At 45.9% G+C, this 18,669-nt stretch overlaps 1 long non-coding RNA gene across 3 annotated transcripts in view; it reads left to right on the top strand.

Moving 5' to 3' along the window:
* Positions 1–15,977: 15,977 nt before the first annotated feature.
* The window catches only part of LOC126517442 (uncharacterized), a 37,724-nt gene continuing 35,032 nt past the window's right edge, over positions 15,978–18,669 (top strand). For all 3 annotated transcript variants that reach the window (XR_008609563.2, XR_007596203.3, XR_011891345.1), the window contains exons 1-4: positions 15,978–16,175; positions 16,282–16,416; positions 16,525–16,736; positions 16,822–16,962. This is a non-coding gene — a long non-coding RNA (uncharacterized lncRNA). The remainder of the gene's footprint in view (positions 16,176–16,281; positions 16,417–16,524; positions 16,737–16,821; positions 16,963–18,669) is intronic.

Genomic DNA, 18,669 nt, shown 5'->3' on the forward strand with positions numbered 1-18,669 from the left:
GAGACAACCTTTTGGGTGTTAACGATCAAACGTTTACGTTTTGTCATCAAGAGATAGTTGGTCGTGTCTCAACTTGAACGGCTTCTGTTGTGTGTTGGCGAATTTGACTAAACGCCTTCTAGCTTTTAGAATGTTATGGCTGTAATTTTATAGAATTCGATATTCAATGCCCTTCAATTTCTCAACATGTGAAACCATTTGTTCTGTTGCGTTGAAATGTGAAAGATTAACGCTAACTGACATGGTGTTTAAAAATATAATTTGGCCAATCGGTGGGCGCGTTCGATCTCTGTTGAATGGTCAGCCATGTTTAATTATTTACGTCAAGGTTCTGTTATTAAATATTCTGATTCTGACCACGTTTCTCGTTCGCTATCCATTAATCCGAATAAGACTAGGTTAGAGCGCCGTGCGCGGTCTTTCGAGTCATCCAGGCTAGTCTTATTTAATGCGATATGTTTTTTTGCATTTTGATCGTCAAACGTCCGGATATCGTCAACTTGTTTCTTTTTTCATCACAACCAGTGATGCGCAATCTTCTTAAATTTTGGCAAGCCGGTTTTCAATCTCCTTTGTAGCGCTGTCACTCTGGGACAGCTTACGTTGCATGATTTACTTGGCTGGCGAAATTTGCGCATATTGGATTTCAGTCAGTACTGCCATTATGTCACCGCACGCTTGCGTTTCCACAGCATTGGTGCTTGGAACTGTGCTCAAACTAGACGTTTCCTGACAGTTTTAGTGGTTGATGAAGGACGCGTGCACAATCGAATGCAGTATGAATAGAACAATGTGGGCTCGGTAGCACAACAAGGGCTATATAGCAAGTGCGTCGCGCATACAATGAATATTGATGATGTCCTGCAGAAAAAAAAAAAGAAATCGTCAGCCCTTCTACTCTGGAGGAGGACGAGCAGCGAAGCTGTGGCGTTTGCCTCTCTCTCTCTCTCTCTCTCTCTCTATATATATATATATATATATATATATATATATATATATATATATATATATATATATATATATAATTCTCTACAAAGTGGCAATAATAATAATAATAATTATGATCGTTATTATTATTATTATTATCGAGATGTAAATCACTAGTGTAGCCACTATTGAAAATGTTCTATTGGCCCATGCTGGCCATAAAATACTTATAGTCGGCGATTTTAATACGCCTGGCATTTCCTGGCAAACTGGCAAAATTTCAACCCATTCTTTTTACTTATCTGCCAAGGGCAACTCGTTACTTGATTTTATATCTTTTGCATCTCTGTGGTAATTTAACAATATCCTGAACTCTTGTGGCAATGTACTAGACCTATCTATGCCTTAATAACGCAGAAGCTGTGAATATGTCCTGTGGCGATTTCTCCCTTGTTAAGCCAGGTAAATATCATCCGCCGTTTCATAGTTCGTTACAGTTCGCGTTACCTGTATAGTAGCAGGAGATTAAAGGATGCAGCAACACCTCGGTCTTTTAGTTTCTCATGCGGAGATTACGTGGGTCTTTACCACTATCTTAATGCTGCTGACGGGTCTGCAGTAGTAGAACTAAGAGATGTTAATGACCAAGTCACGGCATTCACGAATAATGAATAATTCACGATGCAATGAATAACTTTAAACCACTAAAATGTGCTAAACACTCTAAATTTTGCGACTGGTTTTCTGTTGAACTCAAAACAGCTTTGAAGCTTAAAGAGCGTGCTCACAGGAAAGCACAGCGTACAAATCAGGAACACTGGCATATAGATTTTAAAATGTGTAGGGCACCCTCTAAACGTCTTTACAAGCGTGATCATTCCTTCTGTATAACACGTGCGGAAGCTAGTACTTCTAAAAATTTAAAGTCCTTCTGGAGACACGTTCGTGAACTATCATCCAACAATACGAAACAAGGTATCTCTTTACTTAGCGACGACAGCCAACCTGTTCCAGTGGTCCAGGGCGTCTTCGCCATACACTTCAGGTCTCTGTACGGTGTAGGGTACAATGACGGAGTTAGTGAGCTTTCCAATCACCCTTCCCTGGATTCAAGTCTATCGGTTTCAGAGGAACTTGTCCTTTAAGAGCATCAAACGCTTAAAACTTTTTTTTTCGTGTGGTCTTGAGACGTACGTGTCCTTGCTTGTTCCAGTGCTCACTTGTATTTTCATTTCTGATTTATAAGAGGAACACATTCCCAAAGGCATGAACAACAACGCGGGTCGTTGGTAACACGTTGGTTGCGCGGGTGCGCTGGTAACAAGCTGGTCATGAATGCATCACAAATGAAAGTTGTAAGCTTCACGTGGACGACTAACAGGACCCAATGTCAGAAGTGTCAATGAGAAAATTATAGAGCGATGTGAAGAACTCCCGATACAGCGTTCTGCTGCTCAGTACGCGCGACATCAAATTGTTTTTTCGAACGTGAAAGAAGTGCACAGATGCACGCAAAATTGCCGCGCAACTGGCCGCTCGAGGCACTTTGCGTGTATTCGCGATTTTCCTTCAAGTTCGGAAACACACGTTTATGTAGGAGGTATTGAGCAACGGAAAGCGCTGTCGGGAGTTATTCATCTCGTTTTGCAATTTTCTCGTTTACATCTTTCATCTATTTCTAATATTTGAGAAGTTGATTAGTTAAGACTAATTATCTAATTAGGCGGAAAGGAAAAAATATGAGTATCTCCAAGTGACGGCAAAGAACATTACCTTTGTACTGTCTAGCTATGTGGCATTTGCACATATTTAATTCCGGCTAAAATTTGTTGGGGCACCCTGTAATACAGGTTCGCTGTAAAAAGGCATATAGCAGGTAAGCCGCCGTGGTCATGGCTGTCGGGCTAGCAAGCCCAACATCAACGAATTGATTTCGTCCACGCGACGTCTCAGCATCCACGTCTGACGCCATTATCGGGCGTTTCCATTTCCGCATAGCTCGAGAAGCGTTCAGCACGTAAAGGCAACTATTGCGTAACATTATAAAGTTGTGACCTGTGCGGTGCATAAACCTAGACATTGCGTCAGTGCACGTGTTGCGTAGGATTTAAATTAAGACGTGCGTCGCATTTCGTTTTACACAATTCATGTGACCGCTTCACAAAAGAACTTCGTTTCACGTAAATTGCGCGTTGGATGCGGGTAGTTCTTGTTGTTGTTTTCTTCTTCCGTCGCCGGTCGACTTGGCACACATGTGCGCCTCTTCATAGCCAATTCTGCTTCTGCGTGCAGCTCGATCGAAGCAACTGGGCTGAAGACGAGCCTGGACGCGTACCCTTCGAGTGGTGGCGCGTCCAGCTACAATCGTGTCCAGGGCCTGGAGTTCCTCTCTCCAGAGCAACTGTTCTTCGTGGCCGCGTGTCTCACGCGCTGCATCGGCGGCGACGCACACTCAGGCAGCTTCGCGCATGCGCAGTGTGACGCCACCTTTAAGTACGTCGACGAGTTCGCCCGCGTGCTCGGGTGCCCTCACCAGTCGTCCATGAACCCGGCGCAGAGGTGCAATCTGTTCTGACCGAGTGGCACCGGGGACTACGACGAATGTGCCTTTGAGCAAAAATGGATCACCGCTTGTGTAGTTGCGACAATATTCCTGTTTAAGCGCTATCTTCGGCACACCTCGTGCTGGCAAGAACATAACGTTGTGCGACATCTTTTTTTTTTTTTTTGTAGGCTCGTTAGGTCTAGTGGTGTTTCGGAGAAACTCGTGTTGACAGCCTTATGCAGTGGGCCGGACGGAACACAGACTTCAGGAAGACGTCTATGCTATGATGAGCATTTTCGTTTCTAGTCGTATATATTATGTTTATTTTTTTCACTGATAATGAAGTACATAAGGAATGATTGAGTGACCTTTCGAAGTTTGTGCTATGAAAGAATATTTGTCGTGATTGCTCTTTTTTACTAATTACAAGCGCCGATGCGAAATGACCAAATTCAACAGGCCTCCTCCTTGCTCAGTGTTTAGAGCCTCTTAATCTCAGCTGAGGTGAGAAATGCCTTTCGTCGAACACGACTTAGGTGGAGCTGTGTGTGTGATTTCGAATAAATTATGCGCGAATGTGTAATTTGCATATGATTGTCTCATTAGTGCCATTAGTACCAAGACTATGATGAGCACGTCGGTGTCGTACCGGAACACGAACTTTCTTCGAAATGAAGGCCCCTTAAACTCGGCGCTTGCTCTTCTGGCGGTGGCGTCGCACTCTTCTGGACCGGTACCACTGGGCCAGATGGTCTCGTGTTCGCAGCTCGCACTGTCGATGTGCAAAAAAGGACGGCGATGCAATCCCTGCCATGGAACGGCTCGACTAACAACGTGCTGACGGTGATCCGCACGCCAGATTGGCGGACTTGGCTCGTTTAGACGGACGAGGCGACTGGTATACGGTAGTCAGGTTGACCCGTGGCCAGCTCGAGAACTAGGTCGTGCGGCAGGGGGGTGTTGTGTTCTGCTCGTTCCGAGGAGCCGGACAGCCGCTTGCACACAACAGGCTCGGTAGGAACCTGTTGTGTGGGTTCGGGTAGCCCCGATAGACAACGTGGGCTCGCACAAGGCATGGTATCCAGGAATTCCATTTTCATGAGTTCAATGATTCGTACGATGGGATTAGGCAAAGATCTGCACCATACCCAAGGAGAAAATACGAAAATTAAGCACCTGTACAGATCCACCAAAATTTGTCAACGCGAGAAAGCGTCTCGAACCCGTTCCTACACCTTCTGTCAAGCGCTGCAGGCGACATGATGGCAGCGAATTACCCCCTTGGTGCGTTTTATATCGTAGGTGATCACCTACAATTTATTTGGCTGTTCATTAACGGCGAATGTGTCCTGCATCCTACCATAGAACATGTGTGCATTGCACCCCCAGCTTCGAGTACACTGTTCGTTTTACTCGCAATAGCATTTAATGCTGCGAGGTGTGGCACATGCAGTCCGGTGAGCAAAGAATAGAAGCACCAAGGATTCCGCGATTAAGCTAATCTCCATTTGCCGAAATTAATGTAACTTGAAATTGAAGGCTTCAGTCGAAAATTGTCATTGCAAGCTGTCAGAGCACTCGTCAATTTCAATTTCCGCGTGCGAATCACGAACAAGACTATGGTTCGTTTCGATGATTCTGTGGTCCGTATACTTTCTATGACGGGTGTACGTATATCATTTTTTTTGCAAAGATTTTACTGTCGCCACACGAATACGCGGCGTGCCAGCGATGGGAACTAGCAGATATTCGACACGAGTTTGTGAGAGCAATGCAAGGCTTCACAAATCTGCGTTCCGTAGCGCGATTACCGAGCGTATACGAACGTGTCGATGAATATGCTACAGTCGAGGGCGATAAGGGAGCGCGATAGCAGGAACGTGCTACTCGCGAAGACCAAGAGATGAGACCGCAGATACGGCGGGCTACTCGGCTCGGTCGCCTTGGCAACCGCCAAGCGTGCGCAGTCCGACCGAGACGCGACAGAACGGTATCGAGAGCTGCCTGCGGAAGCCACGGCTGCGTGCGAGGTGAGCCGAACTGCAATTTTTATTGCAATAAGGTTTAAAATAATAATTCTTGTGAAAAGTCAGTGAGACGCTAACTTTCTTAAAAGCTACATACGCTAGATAGAAAAAGCAACGCGTTAAATGTTGCTGGGGAATCCCGAGGAATGTTTCGTTTTGTGCGTTCATTGCCAAATTGTGGCGCAAAATATGGTCTTGCCGTGTAAGCCTGATGTGTATATGTCTGTAGCTAAAGCGCACTGTTTAAGCTCTACTTTCGGTCAGACGCTCTGAACGAAAGCAGGGGGAATTAAATAGTACGTTGGACTAGCTACATGCTGTGTTGCCTCTCGAACAGTACAACGCCACGTGCAAGCCTCTCTGCTGAAGCAGTGGCAAAAGCATTGGTCAAGGATTTAGCGAGGGCAAAGCTCTTCTAGGCGCCTCCGTAATCGGGACCACAGAAGGCGCTCTCGTGACGCCTGATACCGGTCATTCTACACTTCGGTTGTGGGTCTCGTAATTTGCCGCTGCTAGTACTACGTATAAAAGTAATTAGTCCGCCACAAGCTTACTATCTCAAATAGTGTAGCAACCTTAATGTTGTCCTGGCACTGAGGAACTCACAGAAGTGTTCAAAACGTCCTTTTGGCATCCCGACCTTGGACTGAACAAATGTGTCCAAACGACAGGAAAGGGACTGCCAGTACAGTGGACCGTTTCGGTCAATGCGAACTTTGAATCCTCGCGAGGTTTGTTAGCTATTAAAAATACTGGTAAACTTGCCGGCAGGTGTAATTGTTTATCTTTGTGTTCAGCAGTATTGCAACAGCGAAGAAGTAGGAGGTGCCATCCACGGTTCAGTGTGACTAAGAATCTTTACGTCAAATAAGACCAGCTGATGAAAACTAATCCGTCAGTCCCCCGTTCCTTTATACGGCGTACCTCGTAACGATATCATGGTTTGGGCACGTAAAACTGCCGAAGTGAACCTGAAGTCCTTCTTTTAAGCGAATCTGACAATTTCGCATAAAATGGCGGGTACAAAGAATAGGTAGGGATGTGTTCGAGTCTGTAAAACGTAGTCTTAGGCGCGGTATCAGTTCCACTTGACGCTCGCGGCGGGGCAAAGAAAAAAAAATGCGCAGAATTGAAGTCGGGCGTTCCGTGAAGCCCGATCCTTCAGTGCGACGTCCGTTTAGTTCAGGACTTGTAAATAGCTGAATGCAACAGCGATTCTTTATGACGTTATCTTTTTCCAACTGGTTGACCAGATGCGAGCTTATCTGCCAGACAAAGTCGCCGGCGAAGTTTGCTACGCAAAAGAAGCGCAGCACTTTTCCGTGTCATGCTGTTACACGGAAGCTGTTCGTGCGAGTGGGAAAGCGCTTGATGATGTACGTTTTCACCATGTTCCGAAAGAACTAAATCGAATTCTCCCTTGCGTAAAAGCGTGACGTCACGGGCCGTGCGCAAAGCGAAGTGGGAGACGTGCGCAAATTGATGATGGGTGAAAGATTTCCCTCATGTTAAGGCTACCATGGCATATGGGCGATGGATTTCTCCGATTACCCGAGTTTGCTGCCAGGAGCTGTTTTTCAGCGGTTTCCTGATCCTTTCTTTTTATAGGCGGCTCGAAACACGATACGAAGTGAAGGCCGACGTGCGATTCTGCGACATGTCTTTTCGTCGTGGAATGAAACCGTACTGCTCGCTTAAGGCGTGCCCCCTTGCCATGAAGGGACATGGTCGGACATGTGCGATTGAGCTCACTGAGCTATGAGGGTGCAGACGATTGATACCGCGATCAAGAAGCTCGATCACGTTGGAATGGAACCGGATGGAGCAAAATCGCGATCTGAAAAGCCCACATAGCAGCACTCTATCCAGGTTTGACTCTGCCGCGATCGTAAGTGCCCGTGTGGCGTCAACCGATGTGACAAAAGGTACGAATGCTCGTTTGCTGCGGTGCCAAACTGTTGTTGACATTGCCAGCTAAGACCATCGCACTGCATTTTACAGTGAAGCTGCCTAGAGCAACCCTGCGGCGGTGGTCGATGTTTGTACGTCTATTGCGTCGCGTCGAGGCGAAATAATTTTCGTCTCCAATTTGTCGCGAATGATCTGTAGCTCTACTCAAAATTCTACTCAAATTGGCCGCTAAGGCGACTCTATCATTACGCTGAGTTTCATTTAGCTGTCTTAATTAGGTAGTTCACAGTGAAGTTGTAAATGTTACAGGATTCCCGTCCGCTGTCTATACGTGGCCGTCTATGGAGGTAATATGGTTACAAAAAACGGCTGTAGCTCTTGTTATCATCGAAAATATTCCGAAACAAATTATATGACAAATAGCCGCTAGGACGACCCTAACAGTAAGCCAAGTTTTATCTACTTTTCGTGATTACATAGTTCACAGTGAAGTTGTAAATATTCTAGAATTCCCTTCTGCCATGCAGCGGCGCTTGCACATGTCACTATTTCATGAAATGAGGTTAAATCATTCCATAGTTAAAAGGCGTATTCCTTGTCTGTGTCCTATAATAATAATAATAATAATAATAATAATAATAATAATAATAATAATAATAATAATATACATAGATACATACATATATGCGTCGATTGATGTAAAAGACACCACAGCTTCGCCACTCGTCCTTCTTTACAGAGTGGAAGGGCTGGTGACTCTTATTTATTTTTTGCGATTTGTGCATCAAACCGCACAACTCGCCGTCATGAAGATCCGGCTTTGCGGACGCGCACGAAACCCCGAAAGAAAGGAACAACACCCGCAATGCGCCAAGCTGTCAGTGCATGCTAACGAGCATGCAGCGTGCGTTTTGCCTACATAACCCTTCAGCGGGTACCCGAAGACCACGTGACCGACTCATCGGGACGCAGGCAGGGAAAAGTCTATTATTCACCGAGTTCTTATTTGCAGGGAAGCTGAGGCACTTTTAGAAGTGAACTTCGAGCAAGTTGTTATAGCTATTCTATCCTGAATACAAAAATAGCTGTTTATCAGGCCATAATATTAATAATAATACGTCGCAAGTAGCTTTAGTGAAACGAGTAGCAGTGGTCGTGGGGAATGGTTTGTAGAGATTGACGGGGTATGATTGGCGAACACGATCGTGACGTCATCGGGGGCATCACCGGGGCGCATAATTCAAATGTGGTGCGGAACTTGCTGGGCTGTGTCCTGCGCGATCAGAAATGCTGAACATTTATCCTTTAAAGTGGAGTTCCTTTGTCGTTTGGCGTTTGTCTTCTGCATGCGTACCGGAATTAGTAAACTGTGAATGCGATTGTGGTAGTTTGGCAACCACAGTGCAATGAAGCATGGTGCAAGGATACGCGGAGCCCTGGGCCAATTTCATCCTTCGTAAATGGCTATTGGTGCTAGTTTATTTAGTCTTAGCTAGGCCTATGTGTTCTGCAGGAGTTGATTGGGCGGTAAATGTCTGCAAGGAGACGTAGGAGAATTTTCCGCAAGCTTCACGACAATTCACTGCATGTTTTTCTTTGTGGTATATTGTGGTTGTCGTGCACAGTATGGTGGTGTCGTCGTCGTTACTTCATTTCATTGTCCTAGCTGTTGCGGTGTTTTCGTCACCCCCCGTAGTAGTGTACATATCATGGCGGTCAGGTTGGCGTCATAGTGAAGCTTCGTACTTGTCATCACCGTTGCGGCCGGGTCATCTTGCCGCGGTCGTCCTTGTGACAAAATCGATGGGTTTGTGCTATCACTGTCACCATCGCGTCATCCTAATTTTTGTCAAGTCGTTTTTATCCTTGACTTGTGTGGTCATTGTCGTACCATTGTTTTTTCATCGTCTCTCGATCTCACACGCAATCACGCACATAATCACACGGGCACGCACACATGCACACGCACTCGCATACACAATAGTTCGGCTTACAAGGAGGATGAATTATCTACCAGTATGGTGAAGAACTATAGTTGGAGGCAGGTCCACATAGTGGAGGATAGCGTAACCGTGGCGTAAGGCACCTCATCAAGGCAGACTCAAGGCAGACAAGTAAGATATACAGATGCGACAGGTTGCGTAATTGTTTGGACATATGCACATTTTAAAACGAAGTTTTTATCCTACCCCCTCCCTGTGTGACGTGGCTGCTGCTACTGCTGCTGCCTGGTCGGCCGGCGCTGTGACGGATAGACGAGAAGGTTATGCGAAGGTTACATGCGAAGGTTATGTGTGGGTCATGTGCTAGTACCAGCAAACGGGTTTATATAACCCCTATAAGCCTGACGGCTAAGTAGTGCCAGTGCGTGGACCTCTGTTTGGCGCAATACAAAAAGTCCCTACATAAAATCATAACGTATGATACCCGCACATACGTATCTCATAAGCACACAGACGTCCTAATGTATTAGCACATTGTAATAAAGTACTTATTGTACTTTATTTTATTACAACACATTAGGTATGTGCCAGTGGGTGTGGGCCATTTCTTGGCCAATTCTTGTGAATGGCTATGTGCCACTGAACACAAGTGGTACAGAAGCCTTAATGTATCTTGACATGTCACACCTCTCCGTGCATACACCCCGTTTCTTTCCCCGAGAAGCATCATCTCACCTTTGCCCTCGTGACATCGTTGTGTAGATGTTTGACACTGCGTAGCCGCATTATTTGGTGTTGGAATTTGATCATATTTTATGAATGGTGTAGTGTATAAAAAATTGCATGAGAATAAACTTGCGACCTTCTTGGTAAATAAGCATGTACAATGCAAGTTTTACACGCAGCACAGGACGAAAATAAACGAAATTGTATGCATCGCCATAACTTGTATAGCATTTATTTACCTGCTTCACTGAAGCTTCGCTTGACAGAAATTCCAATGTGCGCCTCGGATCTGCATAGTTCTCACGCATTAGTAATATTGGAGTGTTCATTGGGGCCCCAGCTGGTACATTGCACGTCTTACAATAGCGTGAAGATGCAGGAAACAAAATTTGACTCCAAGCCACCGAGCGACTAGCAGCAAGATCATCATTGAGCAAAATCATCAACTGATAGTCAGCGCATGCGTTTATTCACTGCTGTTCACTTTGCTACTTGACAAATACGTTATCCTGCTTTATTCATCGACGTTTGGTCTAACAGTGAGTGAACCCAAGCAATAGAAGTCCCTAGAATCGGACAGCCGAATGCGTAGAACTTATCGTAGGACTAAAACAGCAAGCCTTGTGTGCCTTTCACCTCTTGAGTTAACAAAATGGGAAATTTGAGCAGATTAGAAGATGCACTACGATTATCATGACTTCAAGCAACATTGTGTTCTGTTACTCACTGTTTTGACAGTATTGCCATATTAAAGCTGTGAGAACTTTATGGCTTGGAGTCGATGGTAATATAATACACATGTGCAGGCAGTACCAAAATAAAGGAATAAAGGCGGCTGTGCCATTGCATGACCCACATCTAAATCTGAATTTTTCGTTTGGGAAGCTGTCGTTGTCGGCCGCTGTTTGTTCGTCGATCGTCTTCGTGGCGCTGTCCCACCGCTTTGCTTCCCTGGACGGCGCTGAATCATCTACACAGGTTGAATCTGCGACTGCGTGGCCAAATGGGGGTCTGCTGCTGGCATCGGCAAAATCACCACTGGAGATCGCTGCTATCGCGCCGCGCCCTATAAACAAGTCGACATCGACGACTGGTCTTCACTGGCAGCTGCGGCACTGCATGACCCACATCTAAACCTGAATTCTCTGTTTGCGCAGGTATTCCTGCGTTGACATATTTTTTTCTCTTTTTCAGTAACTGCTGCTGCTACTGCTGCCATCAACCGTTTCTCCTTTTTTTTTATACCTGAGTCTGCGTTTAATGCTCATACTGAGCCGACGAATGCAGAACTGTCGAAAGAAATGGAGGGGCTGGAAGAAAAGGTTAACAACATGGCTGAAAGCACGCATGAACTAGTCTTTGGTAAGATCTTGCTGAGAAAGGAGGAGTCTGGCATCGATGTTGTTGAGCTGAAAAAAAAGGAAAGTTCATTCCTTGAATACAAGGGCTGAGCACTTGAATGGACTTGTATAAGAACTACGCAGCCAATATGGCACGCTAATCGTTGAGAACAAACGATTGAAATCTCAGAACCAGTCATTGACTCGCAAGGTTGAGGAGCTTGTACAGTACCCTCGCCTTGGCAATGTCGGGATCAAGGGCGTTCCCTGCTCACAAGGAGATGACTGTGTTGCCATAATGAAAACGGCAGTGGAAAGAATTGGCTGTCCCTTGTCGGCTAGCGATCTGGACATTGTTCATTACGTGCGCACCAGATCTAACGACAACCACAATACCATTGCTCGATTGTGTTCTAGAACTAATGGAAAATGGAAAAGCGCTCCCAAAATGGAGACTTAGGAAGAAAGTTGGACAAAGCGCTTGTCTTGTGCTGATGCTGCACAAACTCTGTCTTAGCGACGTTGGACTGTCTGGCTCTTTCAACGCTCCCGTTTTCGTAAATGAGCATCTGACCTCGTCTAAGAAGGCTCTCTTTTCCAAAGCTCCAACTTTGTAGAAAGAAAGCAAGAAACTGGATGTTTTTTTGGACGGACAACCGCCGAATTAATGCTAGAAAGACTACTAATATCAATGTTCTGCGCATTCGAGATGAACCTTACCTAACTAAAATGGACTAGAGCTCATTGTTTATACAGCTGACGTAACAATTATGGCTTCTTCACTGAAACATGATTAAACCCTACTAAGCGGATTTCATTCCATCATTCAATTTGACGCTAGGAGACTTCGTAAGCACTATGCGGTAATCGGTAGTTTCTTCGCTTCGCTAACTAGTTAGTTTTCTACCCGTCGCGGTGCTTCTAGTGCTGTGGTGTTGAGCTGCGAAGCACGAGGTCGCGGGTTTGGATCCCGACCACGGCGGCCGCATTTCGATGGGATCCAAATGCGAAAACACCCGTGTACTTATATTTAGGTGCACGTTAAAGAACCCCAGGTGGTACAAATTTCCGGAGTCCCCCACTACGGCGTGCCTCATATTCAGATCGTGGTTTCTGCACGTAAAGCCCCATAAATTAATTTTTAGTTAGTTTTCACTTATTGCCATTACTGAAACTTGGTCATCTGACGAAGACAAAAATGTGCTGCTTCGCGAACTATAAGTCGGAATACTGCAATAGATTAACGAGCAGTCATGGTGGTGCAGCCATATATGTTTCTTCCAATATTGCTTATCGAAGAATACATGACCTATCCTTAAGCGTTACTAATTGTGAATCTGCTTGGATTCAATTGAGTAACTGCTTTCTTGCTCAGAACAGCAAGAATTTATATTTGGCTGCATTTACAGTTCTCCGTCATGGTCAGTCTACGAATTCTGTACCAATCTTGGTCATATATTACATACTGTATCACTAGGAAATAAAGATGTTGTTATAATGGGTGTTATAAATACTAATTTACTCGATGAAGCATTATCCATCTGTATTAACTGTACAAGTTTTTCCCGTAGCTACGGATATGATTAATTGACGTTCCCGCACGCGAAGTCTCTAATGGCACGGCACACTTATTGATCATGCTTTTTCTTACCTGCTTCATTCACCAGAGGCGAAAGTTTTGCACGTCGACATCAGTAATTATTACCCTCTGCTCTCACGCTTCCGTTCTAATGTACTACCTTACCCACCTTCATATACTAAAGGTGTTCTAAAAAAAAAAAGAAACGGCTTAATAACTGCTGTTGATAATACAAACTTGTCTGAAATTAGATCACTAAAGTACCCACAGAGAGCTTTTCCACATTTTTTCCCACTAATTATATCGTACTTACGAAAGTTCACCTCCAAAAAGAAATATAAAAAAAAACTGATTATCATAATCCATGAGTCTTACAGCAGTTATCATGAGCATTGCCCAAACGAGCCCAAACGGGAAAGCTAAACGGGAACCGTTTAACATGAGCTTACTTGCCCGTTACAAAGGCTTCTATAACACTTTTAACTGCAAACTGAAATCAACTGAACGGTTGTATTTCGAGCAAAAAATTTGACAGGCGGCTAACACGCACGCACGCACGCACGTCGGCCAAGCGCTTCAGCACTTAAACACCCGCTTGGCCGTGTCTTATGTAAACTATGATAACGTCGTTGAACGTGAAAATCGAAGCACGCACGAGAAGAGTGAAACCTAATGTACACGAGGTGCATGTCTACTCCTGCGTGTTTATGTTCTCGCAGGTCCAGCGTCACTAAAAATGTGCACCAGCACAGATGTTCGCCGACCGGTCTGTAAATCTACGTCCTCCTGTCGTTCCATTGAGAACGTGCCCCAAAGCGGACCGCATAAGCTTACGCGCCCTAACCATAACGTAATGCGAATCCTTTCGTTACAGAGATGAGAGACCAGTACCTAGGAGTGTTGTCCTCTGTGCTGCAAGTGGCGAACCAGCCCGACACGGCCTCAACCAAGAAACAGTCAGGTCCAGCGTCACTAAAAATGTGCACCAGCACAGATGTTCGCCGACCGGTCTGTAAATCTGTCCTCCTGTCGTTCCATTGAGAACGTGCCCCAAAGCGGACCGCATAAGCTTACGCGCCCTAACCATAACGTAATGCGAATCCTTTCGTTACAGAGATGAGAGACCAGTACCTAGGAGTGTTGTCCTCTGTGCTGCAAGTGGCGAACCAGCCCGACACGGCCTCAACCAAGAAACAGTCAGGTCCAGCGTCACTAAAATATGTGCACCAGCGCAGATGTTCGCCGACCGGTCTGTAAATCTGTCCTCCTGTCGTTCCATTGAGAACGTGCCACAAAGCGGACCGCATAAGCTTACGCGCCCTAACCATAACGTAATGCGAATCCTTTCGTTACAGAGATGAGAGACCAGTACCTAGGAGTGTTGTCCTCTGTGCTGCAAGTGGCGAACCAGCCCGACACGGCCTCAACCAAGAAACAGTCAGGTCCAGCGTCACTAAAATATGTGCACCAGCACAGATGTTCGCCGACCGGTCTGTAAATCTGTCCTCCTGTCGTTCCATTGAGAACGTGCCACAAAGCGGACCGCATAAGCTTACGCGCCCTAACCATAACGTAATGCGAATCCTTTCGTTACAGAGATGAGAGACCAGTACCTAGGAGTGTTGTCCTCTGTGCTGCAAGTGGCGAACCAGCCCGACACGGCCTCAACCAAGAAACAGTCAGGTCCAGCGTCACTAAAATATGTGCACCAGCACAGATGTTCGCCGACCGGTCTGTAAATCTGTCCTCCTGTCGTTCCATTGAGAACGTGCCACAAAGCGGACCGCATAAGCTTACGCGCCCTAACCATAACGTAATGCGAATCCTTTCGTTACAGAGATGAGAGACCAGCACCTAGGAGTGTTGTCCTCTGTGCTGCAAGTGGCGAACCAGCCCGACACGGCCTCAACCAAGAAACAGTCAGGTCCAGCGTCACTAAAAATGTGCACCAGCACAGATGTTCGCCGACCGGTCTGTAAATCTATGTCCTCCTGTCGTTCCATTGAGAACGTGCCACAAAGCGGACCGCATAAGCTTACGCGCCCTAACCATAACGTAATGCGAATCCTTTCGTTACAGAGATGAGAGACCAGTACCTAGGAGTGTTGTCCTCTGTGCTGCAAGTGGCGAACCAGCCCGACACGGCCTCAACCAAGAAACAGTCAGGTCCAGCGTCACTAAAAATGTGCACCAGCACAGATGTTCGCCGACCGGTCTGTAAATCTGTCCTCCTGTCGTTCCATTGAGAACGTGCCACAAAGCGGACCGCATAAGCTTACGCGCCCTAACCATAGCGTAATGCGAATCCTTTCGTTACAGAGATGGGAGTCCAGTACCTAGGAGTGTTGTCCTCTGTGCTGCAAGTGGCGAACCAGCCCGACACGGCCTCAACCAAGAACCAGTTAGGTCCAGCGTCACTAAAATATGTGCACCAGCACAGATGTTCGCCGACCGGTCTGTAAATCTATGTCCTCCTGTCGTTCCATTGAGAACGTGCCACAAAGCGGACCGCATAAGCTTACGCGCCCTAACCATAACGTAATGCGAATCCTTTCGTTACAGGGATGGGAGACCAGTACCTAGGAGTGTTGTCCTCTGTGCTGCAAGTGGCGAACCAGCCCGACACGGCCTCAACCAAGAAACAGTCAGGTCCAGCGTCACTAAAAATGTGCACCAGCACAGATGTTCGCCGACCGGTCTGTAAATCTGTCCTCCTGTCGTTCCATTGAGAACGTGCCACAAAGCGGACCGCATAAGCTTACGCGCCCTAACCATAGCGTAATGCGAATCCTTTCGTTACAGAGATGAGAGACCAGTACCTAGGAGTGTTGTCCTCTGTGCTGCAAGTGGCAAACCAGCCCGACACGGCCTCAACCAAGAAACAGTCAGGTCCAGCGTCACTAAAATATGTGCACCAGCACAGATGTTCGCCGACCGGTCTGTAAATCTGTCCTCCTGTCGTTCCATTGAGAACGTGCCACAAAGCGGACCGCATAAGCTTACGCGCCCTAACCATAACGTAATGCGAATCCTTTCGTTACAGAGATGAGAGACCAGTACCTAGGAGTGTTGTCCTCTGTGCTGCAAGTGGCGAACCAGCCCGACACGGCCTCAACCAAGAAACAGTCAGGTCCAGCGTCACTAAAAATGTGCACCAGCACAGATGTTCGCCGACCGGTCTGTAAATCTGTCCTCCTGTCGTTCCATTGAGAACGTGCCACAAAGCGGACCGCATAAGCTTACGCGCCCTAACCATAGCGTAATGCGAATCCTTTGGTTACAGAGATGGGAGTCCAGTACCTAGGAGTGTTGTCCTCTGTGCTGCAAGTGGCGAACCAGCCCGACACGGCCTCAACCAAGAAACAGTCAGGTCCAGCGTCACTAAAATATGTGCACCAGCACAGATGTTCGCCGACCGGTCTGTAAATCTATGTCCTCCTGTCGTTCCATTGAGAACGTGCCACAAAGCGGACCGCATAAGCTTACGCGCCCTAACCATAGCGTAATGCGAATCCTTTCGTTACAGAGATGGGAGTCCAGTACCTAGGAGTGTTGTCCTCTGTGCTGCAAGTGGCGAACCAGCCCGACACGGCCTCAACCAAGAAACAGTCATCAAATCAATGGCAATCTTGCATATTTTGCTGTGTCCAAGGCCTAACGTGTAGAGCATCAGGCGGCTGTGCCGATGGAACAGGGTTCGCTACCAACCTTCAGACCAACACGTGTCACTAATAGCTGGTATGTGCCGCTCTTGAATGACCTTTTTTCTTCACGCCATCTTCGCGCTTTTCACGTACGTGAGCATTCTTTTTTTTTTCCACAGGGAACGAATGGCACGAGATCAACATGTTCGTACCCTGCATGCACGTGCGGGAGCAAAGACGATGCTGGCCCTGCGTGCGTCATCGTGACGTCAAACCTGGGAGGCAGCACTGGGTCGGACAGCAAAAGTCAAGCCAGCCAGGTGAGCGCGTCGGAGACGTGACGTGTTGCGTCGTGATCTTTCCATAGCCTTTCACACTGCCAACATAAATGCATATCAAACGATTTCACACAAACAAACTCGAATACTTTTGGATTTAATAACGCGATTTCAGTGAACAGGATTGCGCTGAGATTCGAACAGCCTGTAGACAGATGTTTTTTCACGCGATAACTCATTTATGCAAATGCGTTTATCAAACGTGAAAGTTAGTATCAGCATATGTTCCTTTGCAGGGGGCTTAATGCATGCGTCGATGTTCAGGTTCTCATAGAAGTGAGGGAAAAGGAGCGAGTCGAGGTTCTAATGGGCTATAGGCTGTTTTTTACCACCACTCAATTGGGCAAACTGGTTTTTCAATCATGTAAGTTACCGTGAATGTAACTGCGTTTGCTGAGACAGTGTTGTATGGATATACTTTGAGCTTTTCATAGATTTTTTTGAATAGCTATGCGTTGAGATGCGAACAGGCTATAGCCGTGCGTTTCTTTCCGCAGTAACTAATTTGTCCGAATTCGCGTATCATTCGTTTTAGTTAGTTTTATTGTGTGTGCATATGCAAGGGGTTAATGTATGCGTCCAGATTCAGGTTCTCATAGAAGTGAGAACAGGAGCGAGTAGAGGTTCTAATGGGCTATATAGGCTGATGTTTTTTACCACAACTCATTTGCGCAAACTGGTTTTTCAATTACGTAAGTTACCGAGAGTGTAATTGCGTTCGCTGAGGCAGTGTTGTATGCATACAGTTTGAGCTTTTCAGAGATATGTGTGAACAGCAGTGCGTTGCGAGTGGAACAGGCTATAGCCTTGCGTTTTATTCCGCGATAACTAATTTTTCCAAATTCGTTAATAAATCGTTTAGGTTAGTGTCAGTATATGTGATTTGCAGGCGCCATAATGTATGCGTCGTAATTCAGCTTTTCAGAGAAGTGGGGGAATGGGAGCGCGTCGATGTTCTAATGGGCTATAGGCTGATGATTTTTTACACAACAACTCACTTGCGCAAAAGTGGTTTTTTTCAATCGTGCAAGGTACCGTAAGGTTAATTTCGTTTGCTAAGCACTGCTGTATGCATCCATTCTGAGCTTTTCAGAGATTTGTGTGAAGAGCAATGCGATGAGATCAAACAGGCTATAGCCTAGCGTTTTTTTTTTCAGCGGTAACTAATTTGTGCAGATTCGTTTATCAATCGTTTATGTTAGCTTTAGTATATGTGCATATATAAGGGGTTTAATGTGTGCGTAGAAATTCAGCGTTTTTTTTTCAGCGATAGCTAATTTGTCCGAATTCGTTAATAATTCGTTTAAGTAATTGTCAGCATATGTTCATTTGCAGGGGCCATAATGTATGCGTCGCAATTCTGCTTTTCAGAGAAGTGAAGGAAAGGGAGGGCGTCGAGGTTCTAATGGGCTGATGTTTTTCACCACAACAACTCATTTGTACAAATTGGTTTTTCAATCATATAAGTTACCAAGAGTGTAATTCTGTTTGTTGTGGCAGGGTTGTAAGGATACACTTCGAGCTTTTCAAAGACTTGTGTGAATAGCAATGTGTTGATATTCGAACAGGCCTTGCGTTTTATTAAGCGGCAAATAATTTGTACAAATTCGTTTATCAATCGTTTATGTTAGTTTCAGTATATGTGCATATGCAAGGGGCTTAATGTATGCGTAGGAATTCGGCGTTTTT

This window comes from Dermacentor andersoni, unplaced genomic scaffold (genome assembly GCF_023375885.2).
Source record: "Dermacentor andersoni unplaced genomic scaffold, qqDerAnde1_hic_scaffold ctg00000041.1, whole genome shotgun sequence".
In the NCBI taxonomy this organism is placed as follows: Eukaryota; Metazoa; Arthropoda; class Arachnida; order Ixodida; family Ixodidae; genus Dermacentor; species Dermacentor andersoni.